Source organism: Macrotis lagotis, chromosome 6 (assembly GCF_037893015.1).
Source record: "Macrotis lagotis isolate mMagLag1 chromosome 6, bilby.v1.9.chrom.fasta, whole genome shotgun sequence".
Taxonomy (NCBI): Eukaryota; Metazoa; Chordata; class Mammalia; order Peramelemorphia; family Peramelidae; genus Macrotis; species Macrotis lagotis.
Genome location: NC_133663.1, coordinates 213,568,466 through 213,592,255, shown reverse-complemented (window position 1 = coordinate 213,592,255; position 23,790 = coordinate 213,568,466).

Sequence of the window (23,790 nt, the reverse complement as noted above, 5' to 3'; positions counted from 1 at the left end):
AGTATAACCCCGGGATTTTGCCAGCTTAGAGGCCTCTCTGCGGGCCTGAGCCTTAAAAGCTAAATATAAGGAGGCATCTAGGCACGCGGCTGCAATTTCGTCAAAGTCAGCAGGGGTCCAAGGGTGCGTAGCAAAGAGGTTTTGCATCAGTCTTTTTACATAAGGGGAGCTTGGGCCGTATTTAGTCACGGCCTCCTTAAGTTCCTTAAGCATCTTAAAAGGGACAGGGCGGTAGTCTCGGGCTCCGGTAAGGGGGTCCGTAAATACCGGGTAGAGGCCCCAGTCATCCCAGTCCACCTCCTCCCCTTTCTCTATTGCTATGGAGGCACTGGTGGCAAGTAGGCCGGATGGGCGGAGCCCTTGAGGGGATCTCTGAAGGGCGGACAAGGAACATGGGGGATTTTTTGCCTCTGTTTCCTGGCTAGGCCGCCAAGCCTGGGGCGCGGCAGCTGTCCAATCAGCGCGGACTTCTCCCTCCTCGTCAGCAGCCTCCCGGTCCCACCTACTCACGCTCCTCTTCCTGCCACCCCTGAGGACTGTTTGCACCCCTCCCTTCCCGCGCTCGGAAACTTCCGGCCCTGAATCTCTAAGTGTGCCACATTCATCGCCCTCCCCCTTTTCATTCTGTCTCGGTAAGGAGGGGCATGCGGCATTTTCTTCTCCCTGGGGGCCCCTTGTTCCCCCATTGTTTCTTCTAAGTTCCTCCCACGGATACAGGGGAGGGGGTGGCCTTCCCTCTTCCTCTGAGCTCTCTGAATCCGATCCCGCCAACGAGCTACCCACCTGAGTGCTGATTGTTCGTGCCAAAGTCACCTTCTGGGGATGCAGGGCTGCATCCACTATCTTATACACTGTAAAATCCTTGGGGGTCAGTTTTCCCGGGCAGGTGTCATTATAGGAGGCCATCTGCTGCCCTACCACCTTCCATTTATCTGGTTGGATCCCACTATGTTGCACCCAAGGGCAGATGTTCCAGATATTCTCAACAAAAGCACGGCACGTCTTGATAGGTAATTTACAGCCATGCTTAGCGCAGAGTTTATAAAGCTGCACTGCAACGGCCTCTTTTTCCTCCGGCTCAAAGGCGGGAGTACTATTCCGGCCCCCCATGCTGTCTACTAGCCGAGGCTGCAATCCTAACAGGGGGCAGAACTGGAAAGTTCCCGTTCGGCAAAAGAGAAGGAGGCAGCAGGGCACAATCAGACAGGCCAGCACGGCAAGGAGCGTGATTAGAGCAGAAGGAGAAAGGGAAGAGAAAGGAAGCATAGTCAACACAATAGGGATATGTCCCTCAGGCAATATCTGAGAGTAAACGCCCTCTCCTTCCTCCCGGTCAGAAACGACCGAGGCTGTCTGGAGAATCCGACCAGCGGATTCAGACGTTCCCTAGCAAAATCAGGTCCCTGTTCCGGGGGCCACTTGCCGGGTTTTTATTTACAACGCCGGCTTCTTTATGCTAGTCCGTCCTCTTACTCACCAGTCCAACGCGTGATGAGTCTTCGGGGTACCCCCGGCCCCCACTCTTTGATGGGGGAAGAACCAGACAGAGCGCCTGAGGTGGGTAATCAGTCTTTATTCTTCTGTGATCACATTCCCGCGACCGCCCAACCTCTCAGCAGACACTTTTATCCCCTCTGTCCTCCCTCCCATGAACTCTTACTCAATGAGGGGCCGAGTTCTGTAACATTCCCTTATAAGGTGATTATGTTTCCCCCTCTAAGCGACTGCCAAGCCTCTTCCCCCCGCCCCCAACACTTAGGGATTTCAATACTGCCTTATTGAATTTTTTTTCTTACATAGATTATTTGGGTTTTTACTATCCCTTTCATTTAATTTGGGCAACTAATATTTTTGTAAATATACATCTATTTGACTTAGATTGGTAAATTTATTGTCATAGTTGGGCAAAATGCTTCTTCCTTTACTTTCCTCCTCACTGGAGGTGAGTTCACCTTTATCATTTATGATAAAAGCAATTTAGATTTTTCTTTCTTTTTTTAATGAAATTGAACAGAGATTTATCAATTTTATTGGTTTTTCCATAAAACCAAATCTTGGTTTTATCTATTAGTTCAATAGTATTATTGCTTTCAATTTTATTAATTTCTCCTTTAATTTTTAGAATTTAGAATTTGATGTTTAATTGGTGGGTTTTAACTTTTTCTTTCTCTAATTTTTAAACTTGCATATTTAGTTCATTGGTTTGTTCTTTCTCTGATTTATTCATGTAAGCTTATAAATATATAATATATCCCCTGACATCCACCTTGAGTTTATGGCATAGGTTTTGGTATGTTGTTTCATTACTGTCATTATCTAGGATAAAATAATTCTTTCTATAATTTGATCCACTCATTTTTTAAAATGAGGTTATTTAGTTTCCAATTAATTCTGGGTTTATAATTCCTTGGCCTAATGTTGCATATGATTTTTATTGCATTATGATATGAGAAATATGCATTCACTATTTCTACCTTTCTACAATTGATCATTGGGTTTTTATGCCCTAATACATGGTAAATTTTACACTTACACTTACACTTTATTTAAGTGCCATGTATTGTAGAAAAAAAGTATATTCCTTTCTATCCCCATTTAATTTCCTCCATTTTTCCTCCATTGGTCTATCATATATATATATATATATATGTATATATACATATATATATATATATATATGTTTTCTTACAACCTTCTTGTTTATTTCATGATTAGATTTACCTAAATCTGAGAGTGAGAAGTTGAGGTCTCCCACTAGTAGAGTTTTGCTGTCTATGTCTTCCTGTAGCTCTTTCAATTTCTCCTCTAAGAATTTGGATGCTATACCATTAGGTGCATATAAATTTAGTATTGAAATTACTTTTTTGTGTGTGGTACCTTTTAGGAGGATATAATTTTCTTCCTTATATCTTTTTAATGATACCTATTTTTGCAGCTGCTTTGGGATAAGGATTGCTACTGCTTCTTTTTTCATTTCAGCTGAGGCAAAATATATTTTGCTCCAACCTCTTACCCTTACTCTATATGTATCTCTCGACTTCAAATGATTTTCTTGTAAACAGCATATTGTATGATTCTGGTTTTTAACCCACTCTTCTATTCACTTACATTTTAAGGGAGAGTTCAACTTATTAGATTCAAAGTTATAATTACTAAATGTGTATTGCCATCCATGCTATCTTCCTTCTGTTTATATTTTCCCCTTTTTCCCCTTTATCCATATCCCCCAGTATTTTGTTTCTGAATACTGCCACCTTCAGTGTGTTTACCCTCCTATATCAACCCCTTAACACTTTCTTTCCCCTTAACCTTTTCCCCTTCTTCTCTTCCTTCTGTTAGTTCCCCCTTTTCTCCCCATCCCTGTCCCTCCTCTCCTTTCCCCCTTTTTATACTTGAAAGGTAAGATAAGTTTCTTAATTTAACTGAGTCTATCTAAGTTAACCTTAAACCAAGTCTGATATGATGAAGATTCAGGTCGTTCTCACCTCCTCCCATCTTCCCCTCTATTACAATGGGTGTTTTGTACCTCTTGATGTAATGAGATTTACCCCCCCTTCCATCTCTTCCATTATTCCATCTCCTTATTGTCCCCTGTTTTAAGGAGGTATTGTTTTTAAATCACTATGAATCACAGAAAAGGTATGAGTGTCCATCACATCTGGCTAAGTATATTCTCTCTGATAGAGCTACAGTACTCAAGAGTTATAAGACTCATTCCCCAAGTGGGTATATAGTCACTTTCATCTTATTGAATAGCAGTTTTTTCCTTTACCCTTTTTTTGTTTTACCTTTTCATGTGTCTCTTGAGCTTCCTGTAGATGTCTAAATTTTCTATTTAGCTCTGTGATTTTTATCAGAAAATATTGGAAAGTCTCCCATTTCATTAAATGTTCATCTTTTCCCCTGGAAGAAAGATACAGTTTTGCTGAGTAGTAGATTCTTGGCTGCATTCCAAGCTCCCTTGCTCTTTGGAATATCTCATTCAAGGACATTTGATCCCTTAATGCTGGTGCTGCCAGGTCCTGCATAATCCTTATTGTGGTTCCTTGGTATTTAAATTGTTTCTTTCTGACTGCTTTCCAGATTTTCTCTTTTATCTGAAAGTTATATAATTTGGCCCCAACATTCATTGGTATTTTCATTTTGGGATTGCTTTCTGGATGGAAATCTATCTATTCTTTTGATAGAATTTTGCTTTCTGGTTCCATGATATCAGGGCAATTTTCCATCACTAAGTCGTATTATAATAATAAGCCCAGGTTTTTTTTTTTTACTCTTCAATGCTTTCAGGAAGGTCTATAATTCTTAGGTTCTCCCTTCTGTATCTGTTCTCAAGTTCAGTGTTTTTAATGATGAGGCATTTTATATTTTCTTTTATTTTTTTGATTTCTTGATTTTTTTTAAACAAAAACTTGTTGTCTCATGAAGTCATTAGTTTCCATTGATTCCCTTCTTTTTTAGTGAAGAATTTACTTCATTTCCCTTTTATAACTCCTTTTTCTGTTGGTCAATTCTATTTTTGAAGGAGTTTTACATTTGTACAAGTGTAGTTTTGTGAGAATAATTTTCTTTTTCAATTTGCCCAATTTAAGATCTGAGAGAATTATTCTCATTTTGTATTTGTCCAATTGTATTTTCCAGGGTTTTGTTTTCTTGTTGCAAGGTGTTAATTTTCTTTTGAGTTTCTTTTCCCAAACTTTCCAATTGATTTTTAAACTCCTTGATTTCTTCAAGGAAGTCTTTCTAGGCTGGAGATCATTTAATATTCTCAGAAGTTCTAGATCTCTCTGGGTTAGAATCTGTTTCTTGTAAATATTTCTTCATGACCTCAACTTTTTGCTGGCATTTCTTCATATTTCTAGGATCTTGAGGTGGGAGGGGGTGGAGTGACTCTCAGAGGTTTTCTTTTGAAGATGCTAGAGGCTTTGTTCACTTGGCTTAGTAATTCCAAAGGCTGGCCAGTAGGGAGTAATGGTTGCTTTCTCTGGAGTGTTTCTGGCCCTTAGCAGCAAGGTCTGAGTTGACCTTGAACCATATGCTGAACCCTGGGGGAGTGAGTTAATCTTTTTCCTTTGAATGAACTCTGTTGCCCTGAAGGGGTGTGGGCTTGTTTATTTCATTTTTTTTTTGTTCTGGGCCAAGGTCTCTGTTTAAATTATGGAGCTCACCCTCACTGGCCCAGTTTGTTCTTCTCCAGGTGTACTGTGAAACTTTGTGCTAGAGCTCCCATAGCTCCTCTACCCCAGACTAAAGACTCCGCAGCTAAAGTTGAATCTCACATGCCACTCACCAATATCTCTAGGACTGGGACTACTCCTCTGACTTCACCCAGCTACTGTCCCTGCACATATCTTCTACTCTCATCTCCCAGTTCACCCACAGCTTCCTGAGACAGACTTTCTTGGTAGGTGTTCTTCTCTTGCCTTCTCTTTCTGGTTTTGTTGATCGAATTTCTGTTAAGAGGTTTCTTTCATGTTGTTTTTGAGAGGAAAGAGGAGCACTTAACAAAGTGCCTGTCCTCTTTCCATCATCTTGGCCAGAAGTCATAAACAACCTTTGCAAACTGCATATAAAACTTGTCATTGTCATAATTCGGGGCTCTCTTTCATTAAGAGAGGAGGTCCTCCTTTGCAAAGATGAATTAATAAAAGTCATTTTAATCACTGTGGACTAAGTATTTATAATGACAAATCATTGATATCATTGAATCTTCTATACTTCCACATATCAACTATGGCTAATACTAAGAAGATTTCATCTTTTGAAATTTATAAATCTTCAATTTACAAGTAACATACAAAGAATGGTATTCTAAAAAGGTTTTTACTCTACAGTTTTACTCTACAGTCAATCCATTTGCATAGTTAGGTAATTTAAACTATAAGAACTAAAATGAATTCTAAGAAGTTTTACTTTTAAATACTGTGAAATTCCTGAAGGAATAAATAATCACATGAAGTTGGATATGTAATAGGACAAACTATGTTTGTCCTAAAAGATGTATACATTGAAAAATTGATATAATATATTTTGCCGTATGCATGTCAGCCAGTATTTTAAGCAGATTCATTCCAATGTATATGCAAATAAATCATAATGCTTCCTATTTTCCTGCATACTTACCCCTGCTGAACCTCTTCCACAAATCTTAAAATACCAAATTGTGGTTGGTAAATAGCAATGAAGGAGAAACTGGATTTTAATTGCTTATACCCATCTCCCCAATCAAAATGAATCCTTGAAATTTCTGGTTTCTTTTCCTTCCTAGAAGTGGTAATTCTAGTGACAGTTTCAAGTTGTTGGAAAAGGTATTTCCTGTTTACCCTCCCCCCAAAAATTATGGTACCTTAAAATAGATTCAGTTTGGTTGGTTAGGCTAACAACATTTTCCGAGCAGCATTGTTTCCTTTTAGTAGAGGTGTAATATGTTCTTAACAGCTCTAATATATGAATGACTAAATTTTCACAAAAGATTAATTTAATTTTTCTTTAAAGATTTTAAAATAATAGTTTTCTAAAGGATTCCTGTAAATAACAAAATAACATCTCTCTCTCTCTGTCTCTCACCCTCTCCCTCCCTCTCTCTCTCTCTCTCTCTCTCTCTCTCTCTCTCTCTCTCTCTCTCTCTCTCTCTCTATCTCTCTATCATCTGTTTAAAAATTATAATTTTTAGGAATGCATATGCCCTGAAAATAATCATATACCTCTTGGGTAATATAGACCAGACCTCTTATGTCAATTAGTTTGCATTCAGATTATTCTCCTTTGTAAGTGTCATTTTCTTATTCATTTTTGTTTTGCACCTCTATATTTTTTTTTTTATCAATTTAAAAGGATGTTTTTTAAATGGTAATTTGTTTTAGTGAAAAGATCATTGAACTTGATAGGAGTCAGGAAAGGGAGATCTAGTTTTTATAGTAAACTGATAGTAGTTAGCATAGTCAGTTTTAGTTTAGTTTCATTGTCTGAAAAAGACCTGGCAAAATGTTATATAAGGTTCCTTCCAGTTCTGGCAATCTATACTTCTATCCATTATTTCCTTCACAAGCTTCACAAGTACTATTTGGTGATGAAATGAAAATTATAATAGGGAAAAAAACTGGAAAATTATGAGGCAAAGAACAGATCCATACCATGAATTTGAACTCTGGACACCTAACTATATAGGTTGTATATGATAGATCTTGGATATTTATTCACCTGTAGGTCCTGTTAGTTACACTATTTCTATTTACCATCCATATGATGCACCTTTTTTTAAAGTAACAGTATTAATTTGTAAAACCAACATGGGTTTATTTTTAATAGGAGATACTTCAGTACTGGCAGATGGAAGCCTAATATAGATTCATATTTGTTGCTAAATATTCTATAATAATTAATTTACTTTAATAAATTCTACCTTTGTGGAATCAATATCTATAATCATCCAGAAGTATTCCATACATATGGGCCCCTGTTAAATGATGATTAGATACTTATTTAATTGTATTTGGTATCAACTAAGCTGAAAAGAAAAGTAAGCACTTTAATTGGACTTACTTTATAGAACAGTGAAAGGTCTGGTCAGTATAGTGCAACAGGTATGGATGTTTATTTCTCTTATTTGTCAAAAGGAAGGCACCTTATTTGTCTTCAATTAGTAAAACTAAGTTAAGTTTATGTTTTTGTTTATGACTTGTAGCACAAAGGTGCTTTAAATATTTTTATAGGGGTTAAATTCTGATTTATATGATATACAAGATTTCCTCTTCAACTTCTCATGATTGTAATTTTTGCCAAAAAACCCCCAAGAGAGTAAGGAATGCACTCTAGGATCAGTTAAAGGGGGGAGGTGTTTAAGGAGTGGTTAACAACTGGTATAGAAGTAATTAATGCTTGGTTTAAGATAACATTTATCATGCATGAGTACTGTATTTGCCCATGTATAAGATGCTCCATAATTTGGGGGCCCAAAATTTGAAAAATTTAGTATTACATAAAATTATTTAACTCAAATTTTATTCATAATGAAATTCAAGGACCTTCTGCTCATAGTTTTCAGGCATCTTTTGGGCTAGTCTGGTGTGTGGATACATGTTTAGTCCATTCTGGTTCATGAATCTGAAGCATCAATTTTGTCCTCCTTTGAAATCAGTAATTTCTTTTTCATCAGCATTTATTCTTGCCTCATGCTGTACCATCTTTGTAGACAGAGGAATTCCAATTCCTCTTTGCTCTTCAATTCCCTCCCTAAATCAGGTCATTTTCTCATGGCCTTCTTTTGTCTTGGTGTTTTCAATAGGGTTTCTTCTTCCATGGCAAGTCTCAGATTGTTTTCTCAGTTGGAGGAGGACCACACTTACACAATTTCCATTCATTTTGCAAATTGGATCACTTTGAACTTTAATTCAGATCTATATGAAAATCTTTTCTGAGCCATTTCTGGCCAGAACATGGCAAAATGAAACCTAATATACTTGTAACAAATGCATAAGAAAAAGTGCAAAGACAAGACAAGAGTGGAAAAGTGGAAAATGCAAGTTAAAACATCTGTAATCATTTATAAGACACTCCCAGTTTTTAGACCCCAATTTTTCAAAAGAGTGTTCATGGGGAAATGCAGTACCTATTATTTGATCCTGAGAAAAATCACTTAATCATTGTCTGAATCATTTCCTCCCCCCACCCCTGCAGAAACTGAATCAAGAGGCAATACAATGGCAGAGACTTCTGGCCAAGATGATGGAGAGAAGACAGGCACTGTTTTAAGTGCTTTCCCCTCAAAAATAACATGAAAGAAACATCTTAACAGAAATTTTATTGAGAAAACACAGAAAGAGAAATGAGGAGATGAACACCTAACCAAGAAGGTCTGTCCCAGGGGACCATGGGAGAATCAGGAGTGGAGGAGAAGCCAGAGGCCTGGCCTTAGATGCAAAGACTTTGGTGAGTAGTGGGTATGAGGACAAACTTTAGCTATGGAATCTTTGATGGAGGTCGGGGGGAGGAGCTCTGGGAGAACCAATCAATGGAAGGGTGAGTTTCAACACAGAGAATCACAGAGCTCACCTGGAAAATGACCATCTGGGCAAGGGACTTGAGCTCCATGCTTTTTGCAGAGCATTCTTCCCAGAACAAACAGTAAATACCACCCATCCCCACCCCACCTACACAGGCTCAGGTGTGAGCAACAGAGTTCACTAAGCTGAAAGGGAGATTAACTCCCTCCCCCAGTGAACAGCTCATTGTTCAAGGTCAACTCAGAGCCTGCTGCTGAGGGCCTCAAACCCTCTAGAGAAAACAACCAGCACCCCCTACTAGCTGGCCTTTGGAAATACTAAGCCAAGTGAACAAAGCCTCTAGGCTTTTCAAAAACAAATCCCTGAGAGTCAGCTACTCCACCAACACAAGGTCCTAGGAAAATGAAGAAAGGACATCAGAAGGGGGGCCCATGGAAAAATATTTAGAAGAAATAGATCCTAACCCAGAGAGATCTAGCACTTCTGAAGACAATATGAATTAGTCTCCAGCACATAAAGACATCCTTGAAGATATGAGGAAGGAGTTTAACAATCCATTGGAAAAACTGGGAAAAGAAACTCAAGAGAAAATTAACACATTGCAAGAGAAAACATTTTGTGACAAGACAACAAATCCTTAGAATATACAATTACACAAATATAAAATCAGAACAATTCTCTCAGATCCTCAATTGGGCAAATGCAAAAAGAAAATAATGCTCTCAAAACTACACTTGGAATTTGAGGCAGGAGTGATGCAGGGGAAGATGAAGAAAATTTGAATGTAACAGAAAGAATTTGGGTGGAAATGGAAATTGACTCGAGGTGTAAGTTGACATGAAGTAGGGAATTATGATTTTTAACAGAAAAACCTGAAATCTTGGGTGGGGGACCCTCCTGGGTGAGGACCCTCCCCATTCTTGAAGCACCATTGTTTACTGTAAAATTTGTATCCTGATCTCCTTTGGTTTTACCCTCTGCTTATTTCTGGGTCTAGGAAGATAAAGGGAGTTCACCTTTTGCCCTTTGCATGACAGGCAAGACATAAAAAACCTGAGCTGGAATTCAATTCAGGGCCACCTCAATCTTCTCTGACCATGGCAAGGCTGTTTGGCTATTCTTTTATTTCTCTCTCTCTCTCTCTCTCTCTCTCTCTCTCTCTCTCTCTCTAGACCTTTCTTATATTTTGTAACATTTATAATAAATTTTTGTTTTATTTCCAAAAAAACTACACTTGAGCAAATGAAAAACTCCTTCAAAAACAGACCAATTGGAAAAGGAATTGCAAAAGTCAAGTGTAGAAAAATCTTCTCTAAAAAAAGAATGGAATTGACAGAAACTAATGACTTCATGAAACAACTAGATTGTGTTAAACAAAACCAAGTGATCAAAAAAATTGAAGAAAATTTAAACTACTTCATCAGCAAAACCACCTAACTTGGGAATAAAAAATTGAGAAAAAAAATATGAGAATTATAGGTCTTCCTGAAAATATTGAAGAGAAAAAAAGCCTAAACTAATATTACAGGATTTAGTGATGGAAATTGCCCTGATATCATAGAAACAAAAGGCAAAATAATTATTGAAAGAGATCCTAAAATGAAAACACCAAGGAATGTTGTGCTCTACTATCCAGGAAAATTCAGTCTTCTGTTCCAGGGGAAAAGATGGACATTTAATGAAATAAGAGACTTCCAACATTTTCTCATGAAAAGACTAGAGCTCAATAGAAAATTTGGACATCAAAGAGGCAGCTCCAGAGACACAGAAAAAGATAAAATAAAGGATAAAGAAAAAAAAAAAACTTTTATCCAATAAGATGAAACTGGATATATCCCTACCTGGGAGAAAGATTCTCATAACTCTTGAGAATTGTAAATCTATTAGAGAGAATATACTTAGGCAGAAGTGATTGTCACTCATGACTTATTCATGAGACCGTTATCCAATAAGATGAAACTGGCAAAATATTCTAATAACTGAAGAATTTTAACTCTATTAAGGAGTATATACTCAGCCAGAAATGATAGACACTCATGACTTTTCTGTGACTCAGACAGAATGATTTACAAACAATGCCTCCTTAAAAAGGGAGACAGTAAGGAGATGAGAGAATGGAGGAGACTGAATGTGGTAAATCTTCTTACATTAAGAGGTAAAAAAGACCTGTTGTAATAGAGGGGTCAAAGGGAGGAGGGGAGAAGCTCCTGAATCTTCCTCTCATCAGAATTGGCTTCAGATTAACTTACAAACAAACATACACACACACAGTGTTAAACTTATCTTTCCTTTCAATTATTAAAATGGGAAAAGGGGAGAAGGGGAGGGGGGTTTGGAAATATTGGGGGCAAACACACTGAAAGTGGTGGTATTCAGAAAGAAAATATTGGGGAATATGGAGAAAAGGAGAAAATACAAACAGAGGAAAGATAGCATGGAGGGCAGTAAAGAGTTTGCAATTATAACTTTAAATGTGAATGGGATGAACTCTCCCTTAAAGGTAAGTGAATAGCAGAGTGTATTAAAAAACAGAATCCTACAATATGTTCCTTACAAGCAACCTATTTGAAGGAGAGAGATACATATAGACTAAAGATAAAGGTTGGAGCAAAAGATATTTTGCATTGGCTGAAATGAAAAAAGCAGGGGTAGCAATCCTTATCTCAGACAAAGTAACAGCAAAAATGGATAACATTAAGAGAGATAAGAAAAGAAACTATACCCTCCTAAAAGTAACCATAGACAACAAAGTAATTTTGATACTTAATATGTATGAACCAAAAAGGAAGGTCCCCCTACTAGTGGGAGATCTCAAACCTCCCACTCTCAGATTTAGATAAATCTAATCATAAAATTAAAAAAGGAAGTAAAGGAGGCAAAGAGATTGCTAGGAAATCTAGATATGATATACTTATGGAAGAAACTGAAAGGAGTTAGATGTTTTTCTGCAGAACATGATGATATACTAGAGCATGAAAACCTAATGAGCAATTGCGCGAAAGGCAGAAATAGTGAATACATCTTTCTCAGATCATAATGGAATAAGTAAAAATCATATGGAATATTAGTCCAGAGAGATATAGACCCAAAACTATTTGAAAACTTAATAACCTCATTTTTAAAAAATGAGTGGATCAAAAAACAAATTATAGAAAGAATTATTTCATCCTAGATAATGACAACAATGAAACGAAATATCAAAATCTATGGGATACAATCAATGTGGCTGTCAATGTATATATTATATCTTTTAATGCTTACATGAATGAATTAGAGAGAGGAAATCAATGAATTTGAGAATTAGAGAAAGAACAAATTAAAACCCCCCAATTAAATAACAAATTAAAAAATTCTAAAAATTAAAAGAGAAATCAACAAAATCCAAAGCAAGAAAAGTATTGAACAAATAAACAAAGTCAAGAGTTAGTTTTGTGAAATAAGTAATAAAATTGATAAAGCTCTGCTCAATTTGATTTAAAAAAGAAAGAATTGCTAGTATCCTAAATGAAAAAGGTGAACTCACCACCAACGAGGGGCAAGTTAAGGTAATAATTCATAATTGTTTTGCCAATAAATTTGCCAAGCTATGTGAAATGGAAATATTTTTACAGTAATATAAACTGCCCAGCTTAAATGAAGAGGAAATTAATTACCTAAATAACCCTATCTCAGAAAAAGAAATTCACCAGGCCATGATTGAACTCCCTAAGAAAAAATCTCCAGGGCCAGATGGATTCACAAGTGAATTCTATCTAACTTTTTTTAGGTTTTTTTTTTTTTTTTTGTGGGGCAATGGGGTTAAGTGGCTAGCCCAAGGCCACACAGCTAGGTAATTATAAAATGTCTGAGACTGGATTTGAACCCAGGTACTCCTGACTCCAGGACCAGTGCTTTATCCACTGCACCACCTAGCTGCCCCTCTATCTAGCTTTCAATGAACATTTTGTTCCAATTCCATATAAACTCTTTGGAAAAGAGATGAAGATGGAACTCTGCATAACTTTTACTATGACACCAATATGTTGCTGATAACTAAACCAGGAATACTTAAAGCAGAAAAAGAAAATTATAGGTCAATAATTATAATTATAGATCTATAATGCATATAGATGCAAAAATCTTGAGTAATATCTTAGCAAAACGATTTAAACAAGTCAAAGCTAGGATAATACATTATGATCAAGTAGGATTCATCACAGGAATGCAGGGTTGGCATAATATTAGGAAAACTGCTAGTATAATTAATTATATCAATAACAAGCTTATCAGAAATCATATGATTATATCAATAGATACTGAAAAAGTTGTTGACAAAATACAGCACCCATTCCTACTAAAAATACCAGAGAGTGCAGGAATAAAAGATTGTTCCCTAGAGAGTATAAGCAGTATCTACCTGAAACCATCAACAAGCATTATAGGCAAAAGGCATAGGGTAGAGGCATTCCCAATATGATCAGGGGTTAAACAAGGATGCCCATTATCACCTCTACTCTTCTATATTATATTAGATATGTTAGTTTCAGTGATAAGAGAAGAAAAAGAAATTGAAGGAATGAGAATTGGGAAGGAAGAGACAAAACTTTCACTCTTTGCAGATGACATGATGGCATATTTAGAGAATCTGAAAAATTCATCTAAAAAACTACTAGAAACAAATAGCAACTTTAATAAAGTTGTTGGATATAAAATAAACCCTTATAAATCCTCAACATTTATATATATGACTATCAAGATACATCAGAAAGAACTAGAAAGGGAAATCCAAATCAAAGTAACCTCAGACAAAATAAAATACCTTGGAGTTTACCTGCCATGGTAGACTCAAAAACTTTTTGAAAACAATTACAAAACACTTTTCACACAAATAAAATCAGATTTAAATAACTGGGCAAACATGAACTACTCATGAACATGCTGAACTAATAATATAATGAAAATGCTAATTCTACCAAAACTAAGCTATCTGTTTAGTGCCCTACAAATCAAAAATTCCAAAAAAGTACTTTAATGAGTGAGAAAAAGTTGCAAGTAAATTCATATGGAGAAATAAAAAGTCAAGAATTTCCAGGGATTCAATGAAAAAAGTGCACAAGAAGGTGGCTTAGCCTTACCAGATCTAAAATTATAAAGCATCAGTCATAAAAACTGTCTGGTACTGGCCAGGAATTAGAGTGGTGGATCAGTGGAATAGACTAGGTACTATAGAAGGAAATGATTATAGCAATTTGCTGTTTGATAAACCCAGAGTCCAGCTATTGGGATAAAATTCTTTCTTTGATAAAAACTGCTGGGAAAATTGGAAGTTAGTATGGAAGAAAGTTAGATTAGACCAACACTTGACATACCAAGATAAGATAAAAATGGAGGTAGGATTTAGACACAAAAAACTATATTATAAGCAAACTAGAAGATCAAGTAGGTTACCTGTCAGATCTATGGAAAGGGAAGCAGTTTATGACCAAGGAAGAGATGGAGAACATCATTAAAAACAAACTACATAATTTTGATTATATTATATTAAAATTCTTTTGCACAGACAAAACCACTGTAACTAAGATCAAAATAAATGCAGTAATTTGGGAAACAATTTTTACAACTAGTATTTCTGACAAAGGACTCATTTCTAAAATATAGAGAGAACTGAGTCAAATTGTCCAAACACAAAAACCAAGCCATTCCCCAATTGACAAATCATCAAAGGATATGCAGAGGAAATTTGCAGATGAGGAAATCAAAGTGATCCATGGTCTTATGAAAAAATGCTCTAAATCATTACTTATTAGAGAGATGCAAATTAGCACATCCCTGAGGTTCCACCTGACACCTCTCAGAGTAGCCAATATGGCCAGAAAGGACAATGATCAATGCTGGAAGGGATGTGGGAATTATGGGGCACTAATACATTGTTGGTGGAGCTGTGAACTCATCCAACTCTTCTGGAGAGTAGTTTGGAATTACAGCCAAAGGGCAACAAAAATGTACATATCCTTTGATCCAGCAATGGTACTACTCAGTCTATACTCTGAGGAGATTATGAAAAAGCATAAAAACATCACTTGTACAAAAATATTCATAGCAGTCCAGTTTGCGGTGGCAAAGAATTGGAAATTAAGTAAATGTACTTCAACTGGGGAATGACTTAAACTGTGGTATATGTGTTTCATGGTATACTATTGTTCTATTAGAAACCAGGAAGTATGGGAATTTAGGGAATCCTGAGCTGATGCTGAGTGAGATGGATAGAACCAGAAAAAACATTGTATGACTTAACAGCAACATGGGGGTGATGATCAACCTTGATGTACTTGCACAGTGCAACAATCAGGGACAATTTTGGGGTATTTGTGATGCATAATACCATCTGTATTCAGAGAAAGAATTGTGGAGTTTAAACAAAGACCAAAGACTATTATCCTAATTTAGAAAAAAACCCATTATCTTATTATGTAATTTTTCTTTCTCTTATACTTTTTTCTTCCTTAAGAATATGATTACTCTTTCATCACATTCAACTGAGATTAATGTATACCATGGAAACAATGTAAAGACTAAGATACTGCCTTCTGCAGTCATGAGGGGAGGGAATTAAGAGTAGGGGAAAAATTGCAAACTCAAAATAAATGAAATATTTCTTTAAAAAATATTAAAGAAAGAACAAACTATTATTCTTAAACTCTTTCTACAAGTCTCTTGTATTCCAAACAGGTGACTCACTCTCCTAACTTTTCATGAGAGTACCTTTCCCATGAGAAAATCTTGCATTTCAAAGAAGCTCATAATATAACTCTTTTTGTCTGATGATAGTAGACTGTTCCTAGACCTTGCCTTCCAAAAGAAGTTACTTTAATTCAACAAGATAGTTATAATCCTGAAGGTTATTCTCACCAACTTGATGGTGAGGTAATATTTTATGAAAACCTTTCATTCATTTCCTTGTTGCTGGAGTACATTTTCACAAGTAGAATGTAACTCTGAAGACAAACTAATGAGTCAACAGACAGGGAAGATAGTGAGAAAGAGGAGGGGGATCACGTTAGACCATATATTCTTGCTTGACTGTCAATTCAGGGCAGTTCCTTGATCTTCACTACCTTTGTGAGACTTGGAATGTACCTTTTTCTCTAGAAAAGTCAAAATAAACTTTTTTTTTTTTTTACTCAGAGGAGTCTTCATATTTTTTAAATGGACTTTTATTCCACATAATGCTTTTTTCTTAATTCTCTTGTATTACTTTTATTTATTTGCTCATATTTTCTCATGACTATCTTATGTGATTTTCAGCTTTTGGGGGGGAGTTCTTCTATGAATTCTTTCTACCTTGAGACCACTTCCTGTTTTCTTTTGTTGGGGTGGGGATGGAGGAGGGCTGTTCACATCTATTTTGACATACTTGTCCTTTTATGTTTTGTGTCCTGATCTTCCTATCATCATAATAATTTTTATGATCAGAGTCTTTTGTTGTTGTTGTTGCTGTTGCTCTCCTTTCATAAGAAGAGCACAATTAAAATATATATATATATATATATATATATATATAGGCAAGTTCTTATGCAAACACTTCTCTATAATAAACCTCTTTAGTTATTAACCTTGTTTGAAATACAAATTATTATTTTTCAGAGTTTATTCAACCATTAGACTATTTCTAGATTTAACAAAACAGCAATAAGTGCAACATATTAAGAGCTAGATTTCACAAAGCGATGTCTACATTATTATTTTCATACCTGGACCTACAGTTCTAGAGCAAGGCACAGCACATCATTTAAAAATTTCAGGGAACCCAGAGGGTCATGACCTTTGATAACTTCTCTCATTAAACCTACAAAGAAATCAATCATTAATTCCAGGTTTGACCACATTACAGCAAAACAGTTTATATTTCCAAAAGTAGATCACATGTTTAATAGCACTCTTCAACAGCTTATTCATTGATAAGTCATCTAATCAGGATTACATAGTTTTTAATTTACTAATCATTTTCAAGAGCCCTAACATTTATACAACATTATTGGAAAGGGTATCTTGCTGTTAACACTATCTTTCTGAGTCTGCATTTCACATGGGGGAAGTAATCTGCAATTTTACTCTTTAAAAATTTAAGCATTAAATCCTTAACGTACATGAAACCCTAGGTTTTCAAGCTGACATCTCATTCTCTTAAAGCAAAACAAACCAACAGGTTTTCTTAAACTTAACCTTACAATTAAGTAACTTTTACACACAAACCTCTCCTAAATTTGTTTTTTATAAGCTTATCTATCTCTTCTTCCAAATGCAATTCTTTTTTCAAAACAAAAAATAATATTCACCATGAATTTACACATGAAAATTTCAAAAGCCCAACTTTTTTTACCCATGCTAGTATTACATTTACATATATAATTTCTTCTTCTTAAATAACAGACCTAAATTCATTCATTGTGCATTATTGTAACACAATTGTAAATTCTCAAACAATTTGATTAAATCTGTTCTTATACACAGTTTACCAATTTTTCCATGACATATTACAATTTCATGTATTTGCCCTTTACTCCCTAGAATTTTGCAACACAGAAAAATTCTTAAGACCAGTGATTGCTAAAAGTCCCTTTCTATCATTTCAAGATTTTCTTTATACTTCTCTCAAATTCCAAAAGTCATACTCAAAATATCCTTAAATCATTTTCTTTTTCAATCACAAATTCTTTTTTATCTTTATCAGTGCAATTCTAACTTCTCAATGATCTAACCTATAAGAGTTTTCTATCCTTATTGACCACCATTGCTTAATATTAGAACATTTTATGTTCTGGGAATTGGAGATTCCCCTCAATATGAGATATTAAAGTAGTATGTATTAATTCTGTACCTTTACTATTCATCATTATTTACTCACCCCAGATTTTTTCCAGATACATGAACTATACCCGAAACATATTTTGAATCAGTGTTTCTTGATTCCCTTTGTTTAGTAATTCTAAAGCTTGATTAAGATAACTCACAATCTATGCTGACAATAGTTTTGACACCAAGGCCATTCCATTCATATCTATTACAGCATTTCCATTAATTCTTTTTCCTCCTATGACTCTGCAGGAGCCACAAAACATTAAAATAAAAAAAACCAAACCCTTAATTGAATTTGAAATCACCTCCCAAGGCCCCCAAATCCCCCAAATCTATCATTTTACTTATACAATATCAAATCAAAAACCCCAATTGTCTCTATGCCTTGATACTCTTCCCAGTACTTTCAGAAGCTCTTACTCAGACTATACAACTTACATTTACCCTTAATATTTTGTTCCATTATCCTCTTTTATTAACTCTTTTTTGAATGTGGTTAATACTGTTCTGAACTGGCTATATAAACCACAGACATGATTCCATTTTCCAGAAAACATCAAAAGATTTAATATTTAACAATTTTTTATTTTAACTGGTAAAACTTTTTAGAAGACAAACAGCTACTTAAAAAATATCTCACAGCCTAATTGGAATATTGACTTCTCTTTCTTCAGATAGAATAAACCACATAACTTTTCTGATAAGCACTCAGGTCCAAAATCTTTCTTGGGGGCTCTTCTCTTCTTAGGTCCTTGCCTTGTTCCATTACTCTTTGTAATAACTAACATTATCAGAATCTTTGGTAAAAGACTTACTATTTAGTTTACCTTTTCTGGCATTTCTGTGTAAATAAATTATGTACTTTAGAATTAACCTCTCTTGACTTTCTGGGATTTACTTTCCTAAAACCATTTTCAAATTAAAATAACATTTCTTTCTGTGATTTCTTTATTTAACATATTTGGTAATTTTCATTGTATCTTTCCTGTCTCTGTAACTTCAAAATGAGGTACCTTTTTCTTAATAAATTCCTCTTTCGGGGCGGCTAGGTGGCATAGTGGATAAAGCACCGGCCTTGGAGTCAGGAGTACCTGGGTTCAAATCTGGTCTCAGACACTTAATTACCTAGCTGTGTGGCCTTGGGCAAGCCACTTAACCCCATTTGCCTTGCAAAAACCTAAAAATAAATAAATAAATAAATAAACAAATAAATAAATAAATTCCCCCTTTTTTTCCCCATTGCTATCCCAAGATCAAGAGATAACCCCCCCCTGCAAAAACTCCCAAAATAAACCAGGCAAGTGGCTGGAGAAAAAAGAAGCAGGGAGGGGGAGGGGGAGAGGAGGATAAAGCATTCTAGCAACACAGAATTATAGTAAAAAGTAGGGAGGAGGAAAAAGTCAACAGCTTTTTATCATTTTCTGCACTTTTCAGCTTTTACTTTGTATTTCTTCACATTATTAAATCTAGACCTTAGAGCTCTCAGCTGGCACTTACAGACCCTTCTGCCTTGTCCCACAGACTCTAACTGCTTACACTTCTGGAATCTCTCCCACCAAGTTGCTTGGCAGTCCTATGGACTCTAACTGCTTGGACTGGTCCTACGAACTCTAGCCGCTTGGACTGGCAATTGATTGTGTGGTAATATTTCCATCCTTACCCATTTTTCTGCCCCAAATGAATTTGATCAGCAGATTTGAATTCTTTCTTAGAAGCAACAAAAGTAGGGTCACTTAGACCCTGCTAGGCTAGTGTACACAAATTTATGGACCCTTGGCGCCATCCCTGGGTCTTCTCCTGTGCTGTCTCCTTGTAGTGCTTTCTCTGGAGGCCCTCTGGATTTCAGTTTTTGCTCAAGCTAAGTCTCCCTTTGGGTTCTTTCCCTCACTCCTCAAGGGATCTACCTGGCACTAAATCACAAACTACTGAAGACATCCAAGCATGGTGTCTGCTTGTGCCTATACCCAAGAGAGTCTTAGGGAGGAGAATAATATTCCCAGCCAATGCACCATAAAATGATTGTGATAAAAATCCACTGAAAAAATATAGTGACTTTATTTTTGGCTTTTCTCGAGAAAAGGGCACACTCCAAGTCTCACAAAGGTATTGAACATCAAGGAGCTGCCCCAAGTGACAATCAAGCAAGATTATATGGCCTGGCACAATTCCCCCCTCCCTAGTCCCCTCTCTTCCAACCTGATTGGTTAAGGTTTTCTGAGTTACAATCTATATGTGAAAAATCTACCTAGTAACAAAGAGAATAAATTGTTTTCATAGACTATGACCTGATCTTCCAGATGGTGAGGGTATCAGAAGAAGATTTCTAATGACCTTTTGATGTCTATCTAAGTGAATTGATGTCTGCATATGCCAGGTCTTTGTAATTATCATCAAACAAGAGAAAATAGTCTACTGTTCTCCTTGTCTATCATCAAATAGGTGACTAACTAAGAATGCAAAAGTCTCTCCTCTGGAAGTATTCCCCTATTTCCTTACCTAACAGAATCAGGAGGGTGTCTGACTGGGAATGCAAAGTCTTTCTGGAAATAGTCTACTGTTCCCTTCCCTAACAGAATCTGGAAGGTATCTGACTGAGAATGCAAGGCTCTCTCCCTCTTTCTTCTAAGAATAGCTAGGAGTAATAGTCTGTCTTTGTTTTAATGATTTTTAACCCTGAGAGGACTTCAGTAGGAATATTAACTCTTAAGAGGGAATATTCCACTCACTTATATCTTTTTTTGAAGGCTACATGTCCATGCAACTAAGTCAAAGCCATCTTTTTGGATATTTTTTCCTTTTATTTAAAATTTTCACTCTTTCCTAGGGAGAAAGTGCCATTTCAGACTTTTTGTGTCAGAGCCTACAGGCTCTGGCTGCTTACCTAGTGTTGCACCATTGTATTCATGTGACATCTCATATCTGGTGCTGAACTTTAGGGAATGAACGGGGCTGGGGGTTAACTGGCACTGCTCAAAGTCTAAGGAGTCTGGCAGCTTGCCTGATGCTGAGTTGAGATACTAGTGATAGTCTCTGGTTTGTGCTGAGGCCAGTGGGGTAGTTCTGCATTTCCCCAGGAACACACTAATGCACTTGGTCTGGCTGCTGAAGGATACCCAGCGCTATTCTGAGCTGGGGGAGGGGAGGTGGAAGGGGAGAAGAAGTCAAATGTTTCTTAGGAAGACTCATTAGATTGGCAATAATATGATTTGTTTCCCTGGTGCTACATTGAAGCTGACTGATAGGAGGATTCCTATTTTCCTGTGGATATAGTGAAGCACATGGAGATTCTGCTAATTTCCCTAGCTATGCTGAGGCACGTGGGGAGGTCTTGGTGTTGTTGGCATTTGCCTGTACCACTAGCCTGAGGGTCAGTATCTTTGGCTGGTTTGCTACTTGCTTGCTAGAATGTTTCCTGTTCTGGATTGTGCTCCCCTTTTACTCAAGTGAGACCTTTCCTGTTTATTTTTTAAGCTTTTTAGGTTCAAAGATTGTTTCATGCTGGTTCCATCTGTTCCAGGCTTTGTTTGGGGGAGCTAATTTATGGTTATTTGGAAGTGAATATGGGAAAGTCGCTGTGATTTACTGTTTATTTTTCTATCTTGGCTCCTGAAATTCTCACTTTTATCTGTTTTGAAGGCTGCATGTCCAAGCAACTAAATCAAAGAAACAAACAGGCTAGAGCTATGTGGAATATCTCTTCCAAAGGTTATTTCAAAATCGATACTGATATATAAAATGTATATACATATATATGTATATTCACATATGCACATTAAAAAGATTTAAAGATTTATTTCCGAAGAGAATTATTTAAATGTTTACCATCTAAAATATTTAAAGGATACAACTGTGCATTTCCCATATTAAAGCAAATACTTGAAAAACTAACACAGATTATTAGTAACCAGAAATAAGCCTTGCAAAAAATGTAGATAGTCTATAACTATTGTTTCTGACAAAGGACTTATTTCTAATATATATATATATATATATATATATATAGAGAGAGAGAGAGAGAGAGAGAGAGAACTGAGTCAAATTTATAAACAAAAGTCATTCCCTAATTGACAAATGGTAAAGGGATATGCAAAGACAATTCTCAGATGAAGAAATCAAGGCTATCTATAGTCATATGAAAATTGCTGTAAATCATTGCTGATTAAAGAAATGCAAATTAAAACATCTGTGAGGTACCACCTCACATCTCTCAGATTGGCCAATATGACCAGAAAGGATAATGATTAATATTGGAGGGGTTGTGGGAAATATGGGACACTAATGCAATTGTTGGTGGAGTTGTGAACTGATTTAACTTTTCTGTAGAACAATTTGGAATTATGCCTAAAGGCATACCATATGTATGTCACACTTTTCCTTTCTGTTACTCATTTTTTCTGGAATACAGACCTGTGATTTGTTAGGTCAAAGGGCAGGCGTGGTTTTATAGTTCTTTGAACATAGTTTCCAATTGCTCTGCAGAATTGTTGAATTCTTTCACAATTGCTCCAACAATGCAGTAATGCCTCGGTTTTTCCTACATTCCCTCCAACATTTGTCATTTTCTGTTTCTATTCTATTAACCAATCCAACATGTATTAGGTAATACTTCAGAATTGTTCCAATACACATATCTCTTGTCAATGTTGACTTAGGATATTTGAAAAAATTCTTTAAATAGATAGGATTGATATCCTCATCAAAAAACAGTTCATATTTTTGATCATTTATAATTGGTTCTTATTGTTTTCTAAATTTGACTCCATTCTCCATGTTTGACATATGAAGTCTTTAACTTGTTTCAATATTTCCCCCACAGTTCTCATTGTTAACTTCATTTCCCTTCAACCTAATCCCCCACTCCCATTTACTATATTTTCTTTTTCCTTTTACCCATTCCCTTCTCAAAAGTACAATCTTCCTACCTTTCTATCATTTATGCCCTCACCTCATTTTCCCATCCCTTTCTTCTTCTATTTCCCACTAGGATAATATAGATGGAGTGCATATGTTATTCCCTCTCTGGAAAAAATCCAGTGAAAATAAGCCTCAGCATTGCCCCTCATCTCCCCCCTTTTCACTTTACTGCAACAGATTTTTCTTGACTCTTTGTTTGTGAAATAACTTAACTCTTTCTACCTCCCTCTTTTCCTTTCTCCAAGTACATTCCTCTTACCCATTAACTCCATATTTTTAATATATTATCCCTTCCAATTCAACTCCCACCTATGCCTTGTCTATAAATGTTTCTTCTAACCGCCCTAAAAATAAGAAAGTTCATATGAGTTATCAGTATCATCTTTCCATACAGGAATATAAACAGTTCCTTATGATTTGCCTTTCCTTTTTCATGCCTATGTCTTGTATTTTAACATGAAATTTTTTGTTCAGTTCTGATCATTTTCATCAGCAAAGTTTGAAAGTCCCTTATTTCATTGAATATTCATCTTTTCTCCAGAATGAGCATGCTTAATTTTATCGGGTAGTTGATTCTTAGTTATAATCTAACCATTTTACCTTCTGGAATATAATATTCCAAGTCCTACAATCCCTTAATGTAGAAGCTGCTAAATCTTGTGTTATTCTGACAATGGCTCCACAATACTTGAATTGTTTCTTTCTGACTGCTAGCAATATTTTCTCCTTAATTTGGGACTTCTGAAATTTGGGATCTCTTTCAAGAGGGAGGTGATCTGTAGGTTCTTTCAATTTCTATTTTACCTTTTGCTTCTAGGATATCGGAACAATTTTCCTTGATAACTTCTTGAAAAATAATTTCTAGGCTCTTTTTTTGATAATAGCATTCAGTCAATCCAATAATTTTAAAATTATCTGTCCTGTATTTGTTTTTAAGGTAATTTTATTCCAATGAGATATTTCACATTTTCTTCTAGTTTTTCATTATTTTGTATTGTTTCTCAATTTCTTACAAAGTCATCAGAGTCACCCTTTTCTC